Source organism: Octopus bimaculoides, chromosome 2 (assembly GCF_046866305.1).
Source record: "Octopus bimaculoides isolate indiv1 chromosome 2, ASM4686630v1, whole genome shotgun sequence".
In the NCBI taxonomy this organism is placed as follows: Eukaryota; Metazoa; Mollusca; class Cephalopoda; order Octopoda; family Octopodidae; genus Octopus; species Octopus bimaculoides.
The window spans coordinates 176,615,642-176,634,943 of record NC_142929.1 but is presented as its reverse complement, the minus strand read 5'-3'; the positions used below and the strand labels follow the sequence as shown (position 1 = coordinate 176,634,943).

The window sequence follows — 19,302 nt, the reverse complement described above, 5'->3', positions numbered from 1 at the left end:
TCTTCCTGAGTTCAACTTTACCTTTGGGAGTCCATAAATAAAGTAACAAACTGTGTATGACGGTTACAAATGGTTGGGCTGATTTGGCTTGGGAATTTCATTAAGGCTATAGAAATTCATTTGCTTGCTTGTTAATTTTACAAACAGAAGTTCAGTTGCTCTAACAACTGAATGTTCATTTCCAAAGGTTATGAAGAATCCACCACTGCAAGCATGTGTGTTTAAAAAGCACTTGTGCTGGTACCACATAAAAAGCACTGGTGCTGGTGCCACATAAAAAGCATTGGCGCTGGTGCCATGTAAAAAGCACCCAGTACACACTGTAAAATGGTTAGCATTAGTAAATGGGAGGGCATCCAACCAGAGAAACCAAAACAGACTATGGAACCTGATGTAGCACTTGCTCTTGCCAGTTCCTATCAAGTCATCCAACCCATGCTGGCATGGAAAACACATTAAATGATGATGATGAGGATATATATCTATATGCAAAAGCATATATGTAAACCTATACATGAACAAGCATTCATGTATACACATCACATATATGTATGCATACACAAACACACACATATGTATATGAGCGCGCGTGCGCACATACATACATACATACATACATACAAACAAACAAGCAAACAAACAAACAAACAAACAAAAGACAAGTAATTCAGCAAGCGGAAGGTTGTTAGACACCAGATGGCCGTGTGAATAAAATCGCAGAGAAATATCAACGTAACATAACATCAGTTTAAACACATGTTTGTGTTTCAGTGAATGAGATCAATACATTTTTCACAAATGTCTAACAACTTCATACAATGTTTCCTCAAACGGTTTTAGGATACTAAAAACATTTCGTATTAATTCACATGCACTGAGACACTCACATGTGCCGATGCTCTACACACACACTTACACATTCTCATATACGTGCACATACACACACTTGTAAACAGATCTCATACTGTCAACAAATGAAGATTCCAATTGTTTTATCAAGGGAACTGGTAACCTATTATATTATGGTGTAAGTATCTGACAATTGCTCAACGATGAAACGCCATATGAAATTAATCATCAGAAGTTGAATCTCAGCCTGAGTACGTGTATGCAAGTATGGCAAAAGTAACAACTAGTAAAGGGTGTAACTCCATTCAAAATGTAGTATTTTACAACAATGAAAATAACAAGCAAACAAAAGATAGTAGAAAACACTAGCTTTAATAGTTCAATGAAAATCATATCATCATCAATGGTCTGAATGGCTTGACAGGAACTGGCAAGGCCAGGGGTCACACCAGGTTCCATAATTTGTCTTGGCTTGATTTCTATGGCTGGATGCTTCCTAATGCCAACCACTTTGCAGAATGTACTGGGTGCTTTTTACATGGCACCATCATCAGTGCTTTTTATGTAACACCAGCATCCACACCAATGCTTTTTATGTAGATAACGGTATTTTTATTGACTTATTGAGAAGTATAGCATTCTACTATGACCTTCACAAGTCTTCCAAGACTGGTGAGATTAAAAGGGTTGATGTTCAGCTTGAACATCATCTGTTGTAAAAATGTTAGTAGAGAGAATTTTTCAAAGGGTTCGCATTCTACAGAGAAAAGACTGGAAAAAAAAAAAGTTGTGCTGGATTTCTGTGGAGGAGACACGAAATAGGGTAATCAGAGAGGTAGAAAGGGAAGAGTGTCACACAGGTTTGGATAGTGGTGATAAACTAATAGCTGGTTTAGGTGCAAGTCCATTGTGGTACCAATAGATAGGCAGAGAGAACAGACTGGGGATGTGCATGTAATGTAACTGATGATGAAGATGATGACAATGATGGTGGTGATAGTAAAGATGTTTAAATGATGGTGAGGATGATGTGAGTGTTATTATTGTTGTTGAGGAGGCTGGTGCTTAATAGATAATAATGTTGATGTGTGACAATAATGTTGAAGATGACAATGCGTTGATTAGCCTTGAAGTCAACTCTGATTAAGCAGCCCCATTATCATAGCTGTTTCAGCCATGACCAAACAATCTGCTTCTATGTCTAGCACTACATTGTCCAATGTGTCATTCTCTTTTTTAAGACAGCTGGATGTGATCTGTAGGAATCTGGCAACTATTTCTACCAGACTAAGCAATTAGAATGTGGATAATGGTAAAGTGATGATGATGCCAGTTATGATGTTCTACTGAAGTTTGCTAAATCACATACAAATGGCAGTTGTTGCCAAAAAAAAACAAAAAACAAACACAAAATAAAACTCACAAAATACACAAAGAACAGAAAAATATTGAAATAACAAATGAATAAGTAATGTTGTTCCTTTTGGTCACTAATGTTTTATTTGTCTCATCTTCTTTTGACAGCTTATTTTTGTTCCTGTTTGTTTATTCATTACTTCATTGTTCTCAACTGATTAAGAAAGCCAGTGAGCTATGAGTGTATTTCAAACTTGACTTAATAATTCATTCAAACAAATGATTTATGTAAACACTATAATAAAGACACAAAATTTAATGAGAAAATCATCCAATCAAATATTCAAGAAATTTCTGATAAATTTTAACTGAAATTGGACATTTCATCTCAGATCTATGTTTTGACTGATAAACAAGATTTACTGTGAGAAAAGAATGCATTGTTTATGCAGTCATTCTCCCAGCTAGAAAGAGTAGCCAAATCTCCTTCAGATTACACCCTACTAAATCAGATTCAATAATATAGTCCTACACAAAGAAATCTGACAATGATGAGATGGGCAATGCTAGAATGTCTTTGATCATAGGCCTGTTAAATTAGTGGTGATCTGAGATTAAACAACAATCAGTTTTATAACATATTGAATTGGTAAGACATTTACTAGCTGCCAATTCAGCTGCTTGTAACATGTTACCAGTGCTATACAATGTCCATGTTTAAAAATAAAAAGCACTTAGCTCTCAATGGTATAGTCTACTTAACAATGAAAAGACACCATGGGATGTTTAGTCACTGTTATATATACCTAGAGTATTTTGAGGCTTTTAGATTGGAAAAAGAAGCAACTGTTACTGAGCATAGACTAGTATATTATCCAGGTAAAGATTTGCTTCCCATCTGCTTTATATCATAAACCAGAGCAAAACATACTCACCCACCTTGGCCCACAAGGCATTTACATTATATATATATATATATATATATATATATATATATATATATATATATATATATAAATGTTTACATAGATGGAAGCAAAATCTGAAATTGAGAGACCTCAAAGTAAACTTTGCAACAACTAAAGCTTTTAGTAAACAGAAAAGAAAGCAGGGCTCTGCTATAGAGTCAGAGAAATGGTTGAGCTTGATTTGAAAAAATAGAACAGGTAAAATTTCTATACAGTGAACCCAGTGTAACCATAGCTACACTAGAGGTGTAGTGGAATGACAGGCAGGCTGGTTAGGGAAGGTAAACTTCATTTGTAGCAAAAGCACAGGAGCAGTTAGCAGCAAGAATATACATGGAATATATTCCTTTAAGGGCTGACTAAAAGTAGATGATAGCTTTTGTTATTTTGGTGAATTAATTGGCAGCAGCAGGTGTTCCAAAAAGATAATATCCAGAATAAGAATGAGGAGGAAAAAGTTCTGGACACAAAGGATTTCAACCACAGACTAAAGGGAAAATTGATGCCTGATGCATGGGTATAAAGTGCAATGCTGCATGGTAGCAAGTTATGGGCCATGAATACAGATTTGCAATGGTTAGAAATTGATGAAGCAAGAATATTCTCCTGGATATGAATTGTTAGTGTTCATGAACAACATAGGACAAATGAGCCACAAGAAAAGCTGGATATAAGAAGAATGAGATGCAATGTGCATATGAGAAGACTACTCAAGCATGAGCATATGATGCATATGCATGATGTCATTTGAGCACTTGAGGTGGGTGGAATCTGTAAAAGAGGAAGGCCTAGAAAGACATATGATAAAGTGGTGAAGACTGATTTCAAAAACTAATCTCATGAAATATAACAATAGGCCACAATGGGTGGTGACATGCAGGACCAGAGGAGACATGTTCCACAGAATAAACTCCAAGCTGAATAATATGCTAGTTTACTGAAGAATATACTCTAAAAAAGGAAAGTGAATTGAAGTATAGAAAATTAAGTGACCTTCCTACAAAAATACCACAAAAATCTTCAACAGAGATATGAACTCAATACATATGGGTTGATAACCCAATGCTTCATCCACTTAACTAATTTTACATGCATTAATTATGAGAATCACGTGACGAATGGAACTGAAAGTTTTGTATTCCAAAATGAATAAATAAAAAGAACAAAAAATAACTACTTGTTGCTGCCATAACAGATGATTTGGCACAAACATTTCCAAGACAACAGTAAAAATAAATAAGTAGATGAAAACGGAAAAAAAATATACAAATCAAAAATAAGCTGACAAATCTTTCTGTTCAGACAATATCATCTGTTCTGAAGTTGCTGAGCTGGGAAGTAATAGAAGATTATAAAAGAAGGGAAAACAAAAAAAAGCCCACTAAAGTCATTAATTAATAGATACAAATGATTAATGATAATGACTATGAAGCTATGCAAATAATATTTCAGTAGCATTCAACTTGTTTTATAATGGAAACTAGTTAAATCCTAGATCTGTCTTGCTAATTAAAAGAGAATATGCAACCTCAGCTAAATATCGGGAATACAATAAATGAAAAAAATATTATCCATTAACTACCCAACAAAGAGACAGAAAAGTAAGGACTTTTTCTCTCACATAGACACAATTAGTTTATGTTTAGTCTCATTAATTAGTGGGTATTATTGGTATCACTAAATACTTTGAAACTAACTGACCTTAGCACTAAGAAAAATATTGGTGTTGTTTACACTGGTAATTTATTCTGACTCTACAAGTACATATTTACAGTTGTTCACTGGGTCATCTGACAAGTGTTTTGTTCATAGATACAACTAGGTACTTGCGACATGATATAAACTGTAAACTTCTTGATTGGTTGTTTGGGATCATATCTTTGGCAATCTATATTTTCATTTGATCTATAAGGGAGGAGAAATAAGATTGCGTGACTATTTCATTGACAGAATTAAATAGACTTTAAAAAAAAAGTGGAGTGTTAAAGTCATGTGAAAGTTACTGTAGTGAGATTTTAGCTGTGTTATACATATATCTACCTGTTACCTGCATGCTCACACACTGTAAAACGAAATAGCCTACTGATATTTAGTAACTTACTGTGACTTGATTTATTATCCTGCTACAGGTAATTAATTCTGTTTCTACATATTTTGGTTTAGTCAAAGAACAGATATGAACCAACGAGAGAACCTCAGTGTGGTCACTTGACCTTTGTCTTCAAAATCATAACATCTTAAAAAGGAAGGCCATATTGGATAATGCAATTCATGCTAGTTTGGCTTTGGCCATAGGTCTCCTTGATCAGAGCTGCTCTAGGGTTAAATAACAGCAGATGTGAAACCTTTCTGTAAAAGTGTCTGGTGACTGACTAGTACCATAGAATCTGTTTCACTAAACTATGAAGTACAATAAACTCAGGATTGTCATCTGTTAGAGATTTAACCCTCTGCTATTTAACACAACAGAAATTAAGTTTTGTGAGGTAGATCTAAAATACACCACTTAGTTTAACACTATTATCTGGTCCTTGAGTGCCATTAATAGAGTTCACTTTATGACAAGCATTCAGATCAAACCCAGAGTTCCCACCATATCCACATTCTTGCAGCAAGCTTTACCTCTCTCTGTATTTTAAAATTTATTTGTCCCAATTATTTTAATAATTTCCATTCAAAACCATGTCTAAAAAGGCCAGCAGAAAAGCAATTGATGAGTGGAAAATTGGAAAGGAAACATTTTGTGCTCAGTACATTGAATAGTTTTATAATACACTTCAAGCAGACCCTGTTCTTACAAGAGTTTTAATTTCTATTGGTTAAATACAATTTCAATCAATATTTTCATTGTTTATTTCATATTCTAAGTATTGTTATACTTTGAAACACTTGCATCACCATGAAGTAGCCAGCAGACATTGTATCTTAATGACAAAGTGGGGAGGATGATGATAAAAGAAGCTGAAATGCTTCGTATTCTTATTCTTTATTGTTGTTGTTATTTTTATTTTTCTATACTGGAAAATGAAACATTGCAAGAAAAAAAAAAAAAATAAATAAAATAAAATATTGTAAAAATTAAAATTATACAGATTTTTATTTTTTCAGTATTTAGTTTTATTTCTCAACAAAATGACATGAGATAAAAAAAAAGAAAGAAAAACATTAAATAAGGACTGCCTGTACATGCTACATCTAGTTTGATACTAGTTAGTCTGAATTACTTTTAACAGAAATATTACCTCAATCTGAGGTAAATATCCAAATTAAAGTATTTACTACAAAATGGGTGCTTAGAGTTTGACTAACTTAAACAATCACAACGAAAAAGTAAATCAATATATATCATACTGAAATTATGTAAGTATAAGAAATATTTAAAAATTAATAAAAAGGACTAGCTACAGGTTTATATTTACATATATCATATACATGTGTGTGTGTGTATTTTCAGTTAATTTGAGCTGCATCAAACTGAAATATTTATCTTAGATAAACATTTGAGTTTAAATATAGATTATTGCAAAAGAATGGACACTTAGAGCTTATGTAACTCACATATTCATTCTTGTTACATGCGTGTGTATATATACGTATTAGATTCTAAAAAATTGATTTCTTTGAGGTATTATATGTAGTGTCAGAACTACAAGATTCAAAGTCATATTTAAAAAGAAAAATTTTAGCAGTTACATGTGCACTATAAATCATATCACTAAATGGTGTACATTAAAGTAACAAAATGGAAGAGCAGGAAAAATTTTAGTTTTGTCAGAGTATATTTGTTATGGTGGGATTAGCCCTTTTGTTACCAAATTTCTGTTGAAATACACTACCTCTTATCATCGTCATCATTTAACATATGTTTTCCACACTGGCATAGGTTGGATGGTTTGACAGGAGCTGCCCAGCTGAAGAGCTGCCCAGCTGAAGAGCTGCCCAGCTGAAGAGCTGCCCAGGCTCTATGTCTATTTTGGCATGGCTTCTATGGCTGCATGCCCTTCCTAATGTCAACCACTTTACAAAGTGTACTGGGTGCTTTTACTCAGTACCAGCATGGGTATTTTATATGTGGCGCCAGCACCCACAAACCTGCAAGGTTAGGAATGATCAGCTGGAGAAGGATACAAGGAACAGCCTGTATGCAAGGACAACCATGCTTTTACTTAGCTTGAAATATCATTTCAAGCACAGCAAATTGCCTGGAGCTTCGATCCCTGTCATCCCCTCTTGTGAGTCCCAACATGCGTAGTTCCTTTCTCAATACTTTGTCCCATATCTTCCTAGGTCTATCCTATCCACATGTTCCATCTACAATTTGAGACTGAGGTTTTTGTAACTTACCAAAAGAATCTATGCACCCACAAGCAAAACTCAAAGTAGTAAGAGACTGACCCAACCAAAATAAAATATTTTTCACTTGAACAATAGCAGATGTGAGAAACTGATGTTTGGAATGCATCAGTTGTTTCAAAATATAACTAAGTGGTTAAAAAGTTTGACTTCTGCTTCATAGCATCTAAGGTTTTCTTCAGTTTATCTTTACATTAAGAAATCATCAGTGTAGCCATTCTATCAATAAATAATGATGGAGAGAAAGAGAGAAGAAAAATATTGTTTCAAAGTTAATAATGACGATGCCAATGGCTTGTTTCTAGTAGCAACTGGTGGCAAAGGATCAAAAACACACAGATGGATATACAAACAGAGAGAGCGATTGTAACTTAGATACAGCAGGATATTGCTTCAATAACAAGACTGACATTATTAATGATGACAAATAACAGAATTTATGAATAAGTAATAACTGTGAGCTAGGTAGATAGTACAATGGCTACAAGTTTAAAGTGCTGGACATTTTTGCTACTACAGTCACTGGGTTGTTCACATGGCAAAACATGCAATTATTTACCTTAGTTACACACACACACACACACATACACACACTTCTTTACATTGTTTTAGTTCACTCAGCTGTTCAAAGTAGCACATCATCTAGAAAATGTTTTCTGTCTATTTAATATATTTAATACTAAGAGGCTTGAGCGAAGTATCAGTATCAGCCCTCAAAAACCACTTGGCACTTAAAGAGACATCTGCACAATCATTTATTTTGTAATGTTTTTGTATTTACATACACACAGCTGCATGTATATTTGACTTAATATTTGATTAAATGTAAACTCTGAAAGCCAAACTACAGACTACCAATCTAAAGGAGTGGAACCTCTAAATAAAAACAACTAATACAAGGTAGAACTCTTTCGAAACCAAGTCTCAAGCACTCATGACAATAAAATGTACTGGGTACATGGTACAGTGTGTTTGGTGATAAGAAGAGCATCCAGTTGTAGAGGTTATAACTCCCTAAAATGGTCTGTATGAACGAGACATGAACTTTGCATGTCACATTACAGGTTACCTGACTAGGAGGGTGAAAAGGACTAATTTAGCTGCAGACTAGCTCTCCATTGCTAGTGGCACAATAAAATGCATCTAGTCCACACTGAAACACATAGATAACAACAAAGTTAACAAATTTGTCTATTACCCAGTGTACCAGATGACACAAATGCTTTCAACATGGAAAACAGATGTATGGTGATGATGAATATATGTATGCATTATATACGTAAACTAATGTGTGTTTTTGTGCATAAAAATTGTTTTGTTGTTTTTCATCCATTTTTCTAGGCTAGCATGGGAGGGATAGATTTTCATGGATTGCTTTTCATTGCACAAATCAATTAATGCTGGAACAGAAGTGAAACATATTCTGTCAGTCAAGAAAGAAAGCTGATGCAAGTAGAGTTATGTTACTTGTACAAGGGATGGTAACTAGTGGCTGTAGTCAAATTAGAACACATAATCATATTAGTATGGAAACATAGATGAATAAACATCCATATCATTGCTTTAATGTTTGTATTCTTCCATGCTGGGATGTGTTTGCTGGATCTGTAGTATTTGAATATTACCATTCTTCTCAAAACTTCATCTCATCTGTGAAAACCGACATTCTCACATGCAACTTTTTCATACATGTCATCCACAGTTGATACATAGATTTTAAAACTAAGCTATGTCCATGCCACATTACATGTTTATATTTATAAAATCAACTAATGCCTACAATAGCCAGTGTTTTCTTCATCTCATTTGTACATTCATGCAAGTAGATATTACACATTCATTTCTATATATGACACTGACTGTCACATTTTCAGCACATTTTTCTTTTCTCTATCACCAATCACTTTAAAGCAAAAATTGAGTGAATTCAATCAAACCATCAACACTAGAGAGGTTGTCTGTCAAGATTAAAGTGTTTCACCTACATGCTTGCTGCTTGCTTCTTTGCTTACTTCATACTCTTGCTTGATGAGGCTGGGGTCATCCCAGGTTAGCGATCTCAGAGACATCATTATGCATAGAGCCAATCAAGCCCACCAGTGCTCTCCATTGCTGGCAGACCCATGCCAGCCCCTCTGCATCCTCTAAGGTGACATTGAGCCTCTGGAGATTTTTCCCCAATCTTCCAGCTCGCAGCTGCCATGTTAAATGAGAATAAAGCCCTGGTAGGATGATCTAGTGAGGGACATAGGAACATGCTCCTACCAGCATGTGATAGATAGCTATGAGGCGACAGGAGCACTTCAGCCTTCTTCATTACCCACCTGTCCCAATTGATCTCAGCCTAACCATCACTGTAGATACAACCACAACCAGCATGTGTAGACTTGATCCCGTCACCCTTGACAAAGTCAGTGCCACCCTAAAGAAACTCCACAACTGCAAAGCTTCAGGAATCTGCAGCTACATGCTATCAGTTTTATTTAGAATCACTGTTCTCCCAGACAGATTGCCTTTGCAGTGACTTATGAAGTCTAATGTGACTTCCATGAGGTTAAGGCAGAGCCTTTCCATAATGTATAGGATTTGTTTGAATTGCCCAACTTCCTAAATGAGACACTTTTATGGTACATGTAAATTATGACACTTACATACACTTATACACATATATCTCTATGTATACATATGTGAGTGTGAAATATTTGCATGTATATTTATGCATAATTATTTGTATGCAACATTACACCAAGAATTGGATTAAACCTCAGCTTTTCATTTCAAATACTAGCCATATTTAAAATGTGCTGAGGAGGAATCCCATTTAGTTTCCCATGTACTTTCTCAAGTTTTCATGAACCTCAAGTCAATTAATTAAAAGCATTCCAATTATGAGCACTCACATCATTTTTTTTTTTATCTCAAATGTGTCCTTTCTTTATTGAAGACTGTAAGGTGAAGACTGTAGGGCTTTGCTATTATTTCTAACAGGTCAATTCACTGCATGACAAGTATCTTATTAGCTGGTAACCATGTTTATTATTGTTGGTAGCACCAAGCTTGTTAGTTGGTTTATTTAGATATATTTGTTATTCGATGACAAATTTCATAATCAAGATGATCGGTCATTTTTGTTTTTCCTTTTTATTGTGCAAAGAACAATACTACTACCACTAATAATAATCACTGTTTCTTTATTTGCCACAAGGGTGACTTATGAGGAGACATTAGTAAGATAGATAATAATAATAATAATAATAATAATAATAATAATAATTTCTTTTATTTGTCACCAGGGCGAAGGATGAGGGGGCACAATAATAATAATAACCTTTCTACTGGAAGCACAAAGCCACAAATTTGTGGGGAAGGGATTAAGTTGATTACATCGACCCAGTATGTAACTGGTGCTAATTTTATTGACCCCGAAATGATGAAAGGCAAAGTCAACCTTGGTGGAATTCAAACTCAAAACTTAACAGCAGACCAAATACTACTAAGCATTTCAAGTTATTATGTCAAATAAGAACTCAATTACAACTCATGATACAAGCTGAGAGTTATGTTAACAGATGAAAGTTTATATGACCTACATTAACTGAAATGAAAAAGAAATTCTCAACGAAGGAATGTGTTGTGATCAACATAAACAACACACAACCCTCTCCTATCATTAGTGGTGGTGGATAAGGTAACCAGCCACATAACTTCTCACTCACTCCATCATGTCCAAACAATAGAGATGGAAACATATGACGTAATAAAGGTGAAAAAAAAAATGTGGGTGACCTCAGAAAAGTTAAACAATTCTCTAAATAGCTATAGTACATATATAAGTACAACAGTGGTATGATAGGGGTGACAATAGTGATATGTAAAGAGGATTCTTTTCTGACACAAGATTTTGGGCTTTCTATACACAAAATTATATACATAGAATTATATATATAAAGAATTTATATATACAATAAATTTACTCAAAACAAATAAATTCACTTCATAAAATTTTGTAAAATCTGACATATTCTATTGAAATATTCATTCTTTATATATAAATCAGAATTTCAATACCCTAAAAGTATTTGGCTAAATTCTCAATTGATTCTACTAGTCTACTGCCTTGAGCTAATCTAATATCGATTTCAAGCATAGACACACTGTCTTAAATTTGGAGTGAGGAGAGTACTATCAATTAAGATTGCCCTCAGTTCATAAATAATACTTATATTATTATCCTATCCATTTGAGCATAGTTAACCATAGCAGGATTCAAAATCACAATGTAAATATTTGTAAATACCACAAGGCCTTTTTAATCTCACCAAATACTGATTCTTTATTTTTATTTAGGCACAAGTTTTAGTTTCTAAAGAAATGGTACACTTCATGGTATTAACCCCCACCCCATTATATTGCTATTAGTTTAAGGTAATGAGTTGGGGGAACCATAAGTACATCAAACATTCTAGCTCTTTACTTTTTAAGTTCAAATCTCACCAAGGTCAACTATGCTTTTCAGAGTCAATAAAATAAAGTACAAGTCAAGTACTGCAGCCAATGCAGTCGACTTGCCCCTTACTTTCAAATTTTCTAGCCTTGTGCCAAAATTTGAAACAGTTATTTATTATAGTTAGTTACCTCAACCATAAAAAATTTAAAAAAATAAAAAAAACAGCAGCTACATTGATTGATAAAGCCAAACTAAATATTTGAAAGCAATAAATAGAATAGTAGAATAGCTAAATGAACTAACTCCATTTCATGACAACTTCTTGGTTTCTCAACTTTGGTAGAACTTGAACTTAGAACATGGATAGACAAAATGAAATATTGGTTTCAAATTTTGGCACAAGGCCAGCAATTTCGGGGGAAGAGGTAAGTCGATTACATTGACCCCATTGCTCAACTGGAACTTATTTTATCGAGCCTTAAGGATGAAAAGCAAAGTCAGCCTTCACTGAATTTGAACTTAAAATGTGAAGATGGATGAAATGCCACTAAACATTTTGCTTGGCAAGCTAAAGGCTCTGCCAGCTCACCACCTTAAGACAAAATGAAATATAAAGCAGTTTACACTGGCACTATAATTTTATACATGGTGAGAACAAAGGCAACCTTGATATGATTGTTATCACTATGTGGTCTGTACTGGTGGAGTGGAAGCAATAAAACTGACTCTGTACCTTACTTCTACATAATCTGGGTAGATAACAATATGAGAAATCAATAGACAAATAACACTGACCTCATCAACAGATAATATTATATAAATTTTCTCAACATCATCATCGTTTAATGTCCGCTTTCCATGCTGGCATGGGTTGGATAGTTTGACTGAGGACTGGCAAGCCAGGAGGCTACACCAGGCTCCAATCTGATTTGGCAAGGTTTCTACAGCCGGATGCCCTTCCTAATGCTAACCACTTCAAGAGTGTAGTGGGCACTGTTTACATACCACCGGCACAGGTGCCAGTGAGGTGGCATTGGCATCAGCCATGCTCGAATGGTGCTTTTTACATGCCATCAGCACAGGTGCTAGTCAGGTGGTACTGGCACTGGCCATGCTAGGATGGTGCTTTTTATGTGCCACCGGCATGGGAGCCAGTCAGGCAGCACTGGCAATGACCACACTCAAATGGTGCTCTTTACGTGCCACCAGCACAGGACCAGTCAGCCAGCACTGGCATTGAACACACTCAAATGGTGCTTTTTACATGCCACTGGTACGGAAGCCAGTCAGGCGGCACTGGCAATGATCACACTGAAGTGGTGCTTTTTATGTGCCACTGGCACGGGACCAGTCAGGCGACACTGGCATTGCCCATGCTTGAATGGTGCTTTTTATATGTTGCCAACACAGGTGCCAATCAGGTGGTACTGTCATCGGCCACAACAACGACTTCACTTGTATCAATGCCCAACGATTGAAGGGTGCTCTTAAATGGGCTGGTTATGCTGCACTGGCATAGGCCACAGTTACGGTCTCACTTGGCTTGCCGGGTCTTCTCAAGTACAGCATATCTCCAAAGGACTCAGTCACTTGTCATTGCATCGGTGAGGCCCAATGTTTGAAGGTTGTGCTTAGTGGTACTTTGCTTGTCTATATGTTCTTAGTCCAAATTCCGTCAATGTCAACTTTGCTTTTCCTCCCTTCGGGGTTGACAAATTAAGTACCCGTGGTCAACGCAGAAGGATAGAAGGATGATTAGTGAGAGCTGTACAAGCCATGTACAGGGATACTGTCAATAAGGTGAGGGTTGGCAATGAGTACAGTGAAGAATTCTGAGTAAGCGTAGGGGTCCACCAAGGATAAGTCTTCAGCCCCCTCTTATTCATCATAGTCCTTCAGGCAATAACAAAGGAATTCAAGACAGGATGCCCCTGGGAGCTTCTCTATGTTGATTACCTTGCTCTAATAGCTGAGTCACTATCAGAACTAGGGGAGAAGTTTCAGGTGTGGAAGTAAGGTCTAGAACCGAAGGGCCTTAGAGTCAATCTAGCAAAAACCAAAGTCTTCAGGTAGGTGGCCCTGCCTTTGCCTTTCCCTAGGATAACACTGGTGGCATGGAGAGGAAAGGCTTGTATGCATGGGCAAAAACTGGTCTTCCATAAAACAATCTTGCCCAGACTTGTTCCTTGGAGGAGAACTTTCTAGGTGCAATCCCATGGTCATTCATGACCAAAGGGGGTATTTTTTTATATCTACTTATCTGTATATATCTACTTATCTGTATATATCCTGTATGTGAAAAACAGATGATGTTCAGCAATATGAAGGACATCTGGATGTAAAAGAATGCTTCAATCATCATCATCATCATCATCATCATCGTTTAACGTCCGCTTTCCATGCTAGCATGGGTTGGACGATTTGACTGAGGACTGGTGAAACCGGATGACAACACCAGGCTCCAGTCTGATTTGGCAGAGTTTCTACAGCTGGATGCCCTTCCTAACGCCAACCACTCAGAGAGTGTAGTGGGTGCTTTTACGTGTCACCCGCACGAAAACGGCCACGCTCGAAATGGTGTCTTTTATGTGCCACCCGCACAAGCCAGTCCAGGGGCACTGGCAACGATCTCGCTCGAAAATCCTACAGGAGCCAGTCAGGCAGTACTGGCAACGGCCATGCTCAAAATGGTCGGCCACGCTCAATAATGTGTATTTGTCTTTTCCCCATCTTAACATGGGAAAATGGACATAAAATGAATGAACAATTGCACTATATGAAATAGCAAAGAGGGTAGGAAACTCGGAGAACAGTATAAATACCTAAAAAAAAATAAGTAATCAACAATAAATGTGGCAAAAGTTACCTCAGTGAAGCTGAATTAAGTTGAATTTGCATCAAGGAATTTCCTTAAAAAATAAATATAACTATATAAATACACACGCACACATTTTATCAATTCATGTATCAAGTGGTGTTTCCTGTATGCATGCTATGTGAATAAAAATAAATGCCTCAGATGGTTTTATTTAATAAGACTTAGAATAGGTTTCAGACAATAAGAGGGAGTCAAGCACACCACTCCTACCGTGTTTAGTAGAAACAGGAATAACAAAGTATATCTACTAACATAGGAATGTATTTGTTTCTTGTAAATAACCAGATAACATCATTATAAAACCTACTTCTCCATGCTTGCACGCCCCTGCATGCATAAACGCGCACAGGGCCTATTCTAGTTTCCATTCTGAGACTACTACAGCAAATGACACTTGCCAATGGTGATATGCAGAGTGTTCCACCCCAGAACCAGCTCATCAAATCCTGTCAATCCAGCCCATGCCAGCATGAAAAATAGACACTTAACAATGTTGATGATACATGCATCCACACACACACTATATATCAGCATGTGAATCCTTGGCAATTTTCTTTCTTCGTCTTCCCTTCTTTGGACTTTTTTCTATATTTCTGATGAAGAGCTCTGCTCGAAACGTGAAACCCCCTTTCTTTTCTTTCCTTTCCTGAGCGTCCAATAACACAGTACTTGTTCCACGTCCTCGCATTGTTGTTTTTTCTTGCTTGTTCTTGTTTGGATTGATTATATATATATAACGAAGACAATTTAAGCACTAAAGGGCCTTTCAACAGATTCGAACCACATATCTACTGTATTCCAGGTGACCTGCATTTTCAGTTACTCCACAGAACACCTGCCTGATTTACAGACAGAAACTAATACTTCTTCATCATATATTCCATTTTGTTCAAGGATATTTTATAGTTCCCTACACCCATCTTGAAGACAGGGTCATCTACTCCTAACACAGCAGAAGTACCATAATTCAGCTCAATGTTTATGACCGGAATTAATTCCTTAACTGCAAGAATATGAATAATTATAAATTTACAGCTAAAATTTTGATATAGCAAAGTAAAGGAACATGTGATTGAGCCTTGTATTTATTGCATTCTGGGAAACTGTATTACCAGTTACACCACAACATGCCTGCTGTGTATGTCTGTGTTTAAATAACAACAGTAATCTTTCTAACACTACACACTTAAACACACAAACACATACATGCATCTATACTCACTGAAATGCACACATATACTTCATGTATATTTGTGAAAGGATGAGAGAAACAACAGGGAGAAAGAGGTAACAATAGAATTACAAAAGAAAAATGAAAAGCTTGCTAAACTAATTAAAAAGCTATTTAATACTATGTCTTTGAATGAGGGAAACCATAAAGGATCATACAATAGCTATTGTTTCAACAATGCTATAAACCATGTGTAGTTGTAACTTGTCATTATTTCTACAAGTGATACAGCACTGGTATTACATTAGTAATTTCAGTACCATTATCTTAACTTTAAATATTGCTGTGGATATTATTAGACATATGATGAATGTAATCATCATCATCAATGCGATAGCTTTCACATATAAGAAAGCATAATTTAATTAAAATCTCTTTGCTTCTTTTTTCTCGTTATTATTGGTTGTTTCAAGGACATAAGTGGCAGAAACAATAAATATCCAAATTAATTGCTTTACCGTATTTAATTAAATCACTTTATATACTGAGTTCAAATATCACTGATGCTAACATTACCTTTCATCTATCTGGGGGGCAATGAAGTAATTACTAGTCAGTACAGTCATCATCATCATTTAACAACCAGTTTTACAGACTTGTATGGATCAGACAGAATCTGTTGAGGCATCTACAGCTGGATGCCCTTCCTGTTGTCATCTCTCACCTGTTCCCAAGTAAGGTTATATTTCCCCATGGCCAGACATGTTTTTCATGGAAGATGGGAAATAGACAGCCTTGCTTCCATGATGATGATGCTCATTTATAACCATCATATGATGTCTAGAGAAGAGTACACTAAACACACACACGCACACGTATGACAGTCTTTCATTTTCCATCTATCAAGTCCATGTACAAGGCTTTGGTCAGCCAAATGGCTAGAGTAAAAGACACTTGCCCAAGGTACTGTGCAGTGAGACTGAACTCATGCCCAAATGGTTGCGAAGTAAGTTTCTTAACCACACAACCATGCCTGCACCTGACCACTACTCACACCAAAAGGAGCAATGCCATTACTTTTGCAAGGACTCCCAGGCTGGTGAAATCAATGTATTTCATGTTCCTTTTCAAATATCAATAGATTAATGGTTTTAGAGAAAAATGTGGATGAAAAGAGAATTTCTTAAGGTTTCAGTTCTAAAAAGGAATGATTGAGCAAAGTGTTTAGCAAAGCATCTGGTGGGTGGATCACAGTAGGAAGATAGACTTTTGTCAAGTGATCTAAGTAGAGATAATTAGCTGATAGAAATAGACACAGTTGCAGGAGTGATAGAAGTAACACAAGGAAGAAATTGTGTGTAAGTGAGCTATTGATTGCAGTATATTAGTAAGTGAATTTTTGCCAATGAATCGGATAGCCTTCTGGTGGATGCAGTCCAGGATGTTTGTACATGTAACAGCAATAGAGTCCAGGATGTTTGTACATGTAACAGCAATAGAGTCCAGGATATAGTTTTTTTATTACACAATTTATGGATAATAGTATTATTGGTTACGAAAGTACTAATCCCTGATTCCAATGAGCCAATGGCTGGTTCTCTGCATATCTCACAGTGAAAGCAACAAGGGGGTATCTGTAACTCAGCACTGATTTGTCAATGTTTAGATTTTTTACTGATATTTATTGCACATACATAACAGGCTTCTGCACAGTTTCCATCAACCAAATCCTACTCACAAGTTATTGATCAGCTCATGGTTATGGCAGAAGACACATGTTCAATTTGCTACGCAATGGGATCTAACCTGGAAGCATTCAGTCATGAAGTGAGCAACTAAACCACACGACCATACTTATATCCATACGTGTTTAAAACTCCAGGTTTATAGAAAGTTAGCAGCTAAACAAGACTAAAGAAGCTTAGACTTTTGTATGTAGTTTTGGCAATGTTGTATACTAGAGGATTCCATATAAAGTCAACAGGTTCAGAAAATAAAAAATAGATTATTCAAGATTACAAATGACATTTTCTGTATCTCTTTAAAATGAAACAAGCAAAAATACGGATGTGTTTCATTACGTTTGCATAAAGAATACTTTATTTTTCTTGTCTCAGTTCTTCTAACAATCAGAAATTGATAACAAATATTCAGGGAATGTTACTCGCAGTAGAGTAACATCCTATCCAAGGAAAGATTTATCTCTCATCAACTTGAAATATCATGAAACAGGAGTTAAGCATTGGCTCTTAAACACCTAGGATTTAGAAGTCAATAATACTTTTTACAATTTTACTCTAGTAAATGCAATTACGCTTTCCTTAAATATGCTTAGTCAAATTAATATTTATTTCCATTTGTCCTGATTTTAAATTTCTTGTGAAATATTTCTAAGCAGTTAATATCCTTTCATTCTCTTTTCAGATCTCTCTCTCTCCCTTTCTCATATATTTTCTCAGCCCTTTGAGACCTTTTAATTTAGAAGTTGCAGTTAAAAATAAATAAAATATCCTATGTTGTCACGCTACATAATTTTAATACTGTTGTATTCTACTGAGAGAATGTCACTTATCAGTGAAAGTTTGGTTAAAATTAGTGGTTTGATGATTTTTATGGCTGAGAGCCAAGACAAAAACACCTGACCTTAGCTTTAATCAGACAAAAGTTCTAATCCCTTAGGACTGTCTGATACATTATTTTTAGATGCAAATGTTCAGTTGTAAAATTATTTTGCTTGAAACAAAAGAAAAACAAATGAGTTTAAACCCAGGTTACAATACTAGATTTTTAAAATTGTTTTGTGCAAAGAAATTCACTAATTAAATTACCTCACACAAGATGGTTATAACTGAATTGTTTACTATCACAAGATATCATTAAAAAAAAATTATAAGGTAGCTGGCTCTAAACTAGTAATTCAAATAGCCTTGTCCTTTATGATACCATCAAGCCAGATAGGACAGGCACAAAACATGTTTCTACATCCAAAATATGTTGTGTAAAATTTAACTGTTCTTTACATTCTAAGGGGCTATTAAAATCCTAACTCTAGTTTCATAATTAGAAGCAGATGACAATATTCCAACAGCTATATGAACTGAAGTACCATATTTCCCAACATACAAGTTAATGTAGTATGAACATCTTCCTTATCTTTCTGAATATTACTGCATTTCACTTGGAATTTTTGGTCCTCCAAAGTCATATAGTTGTATAAGTTGACCTACCTCTTCATTTTTTTTTGCTGTAAATTTTTGTCTGTAAAGTTTGACTTGTATGC

The 19,302-nt window shown here is 35.5% G+C and overlaps 1 protein-coding gene across 15 annotated transcripts in view; it reads right to left on the bottom strand.

Moving 5' to 3' along the window:
- The window catches only part of LOC106871733 (clathrin interactor 1), a 177,127-nt gene that overhangs the window by 103,243 nt on the left and 54,582 nt on the right, over positions 1 to 19,302 (bottom strand). The gene's annotated exons all lie outside the window — the stretch shown is intronic.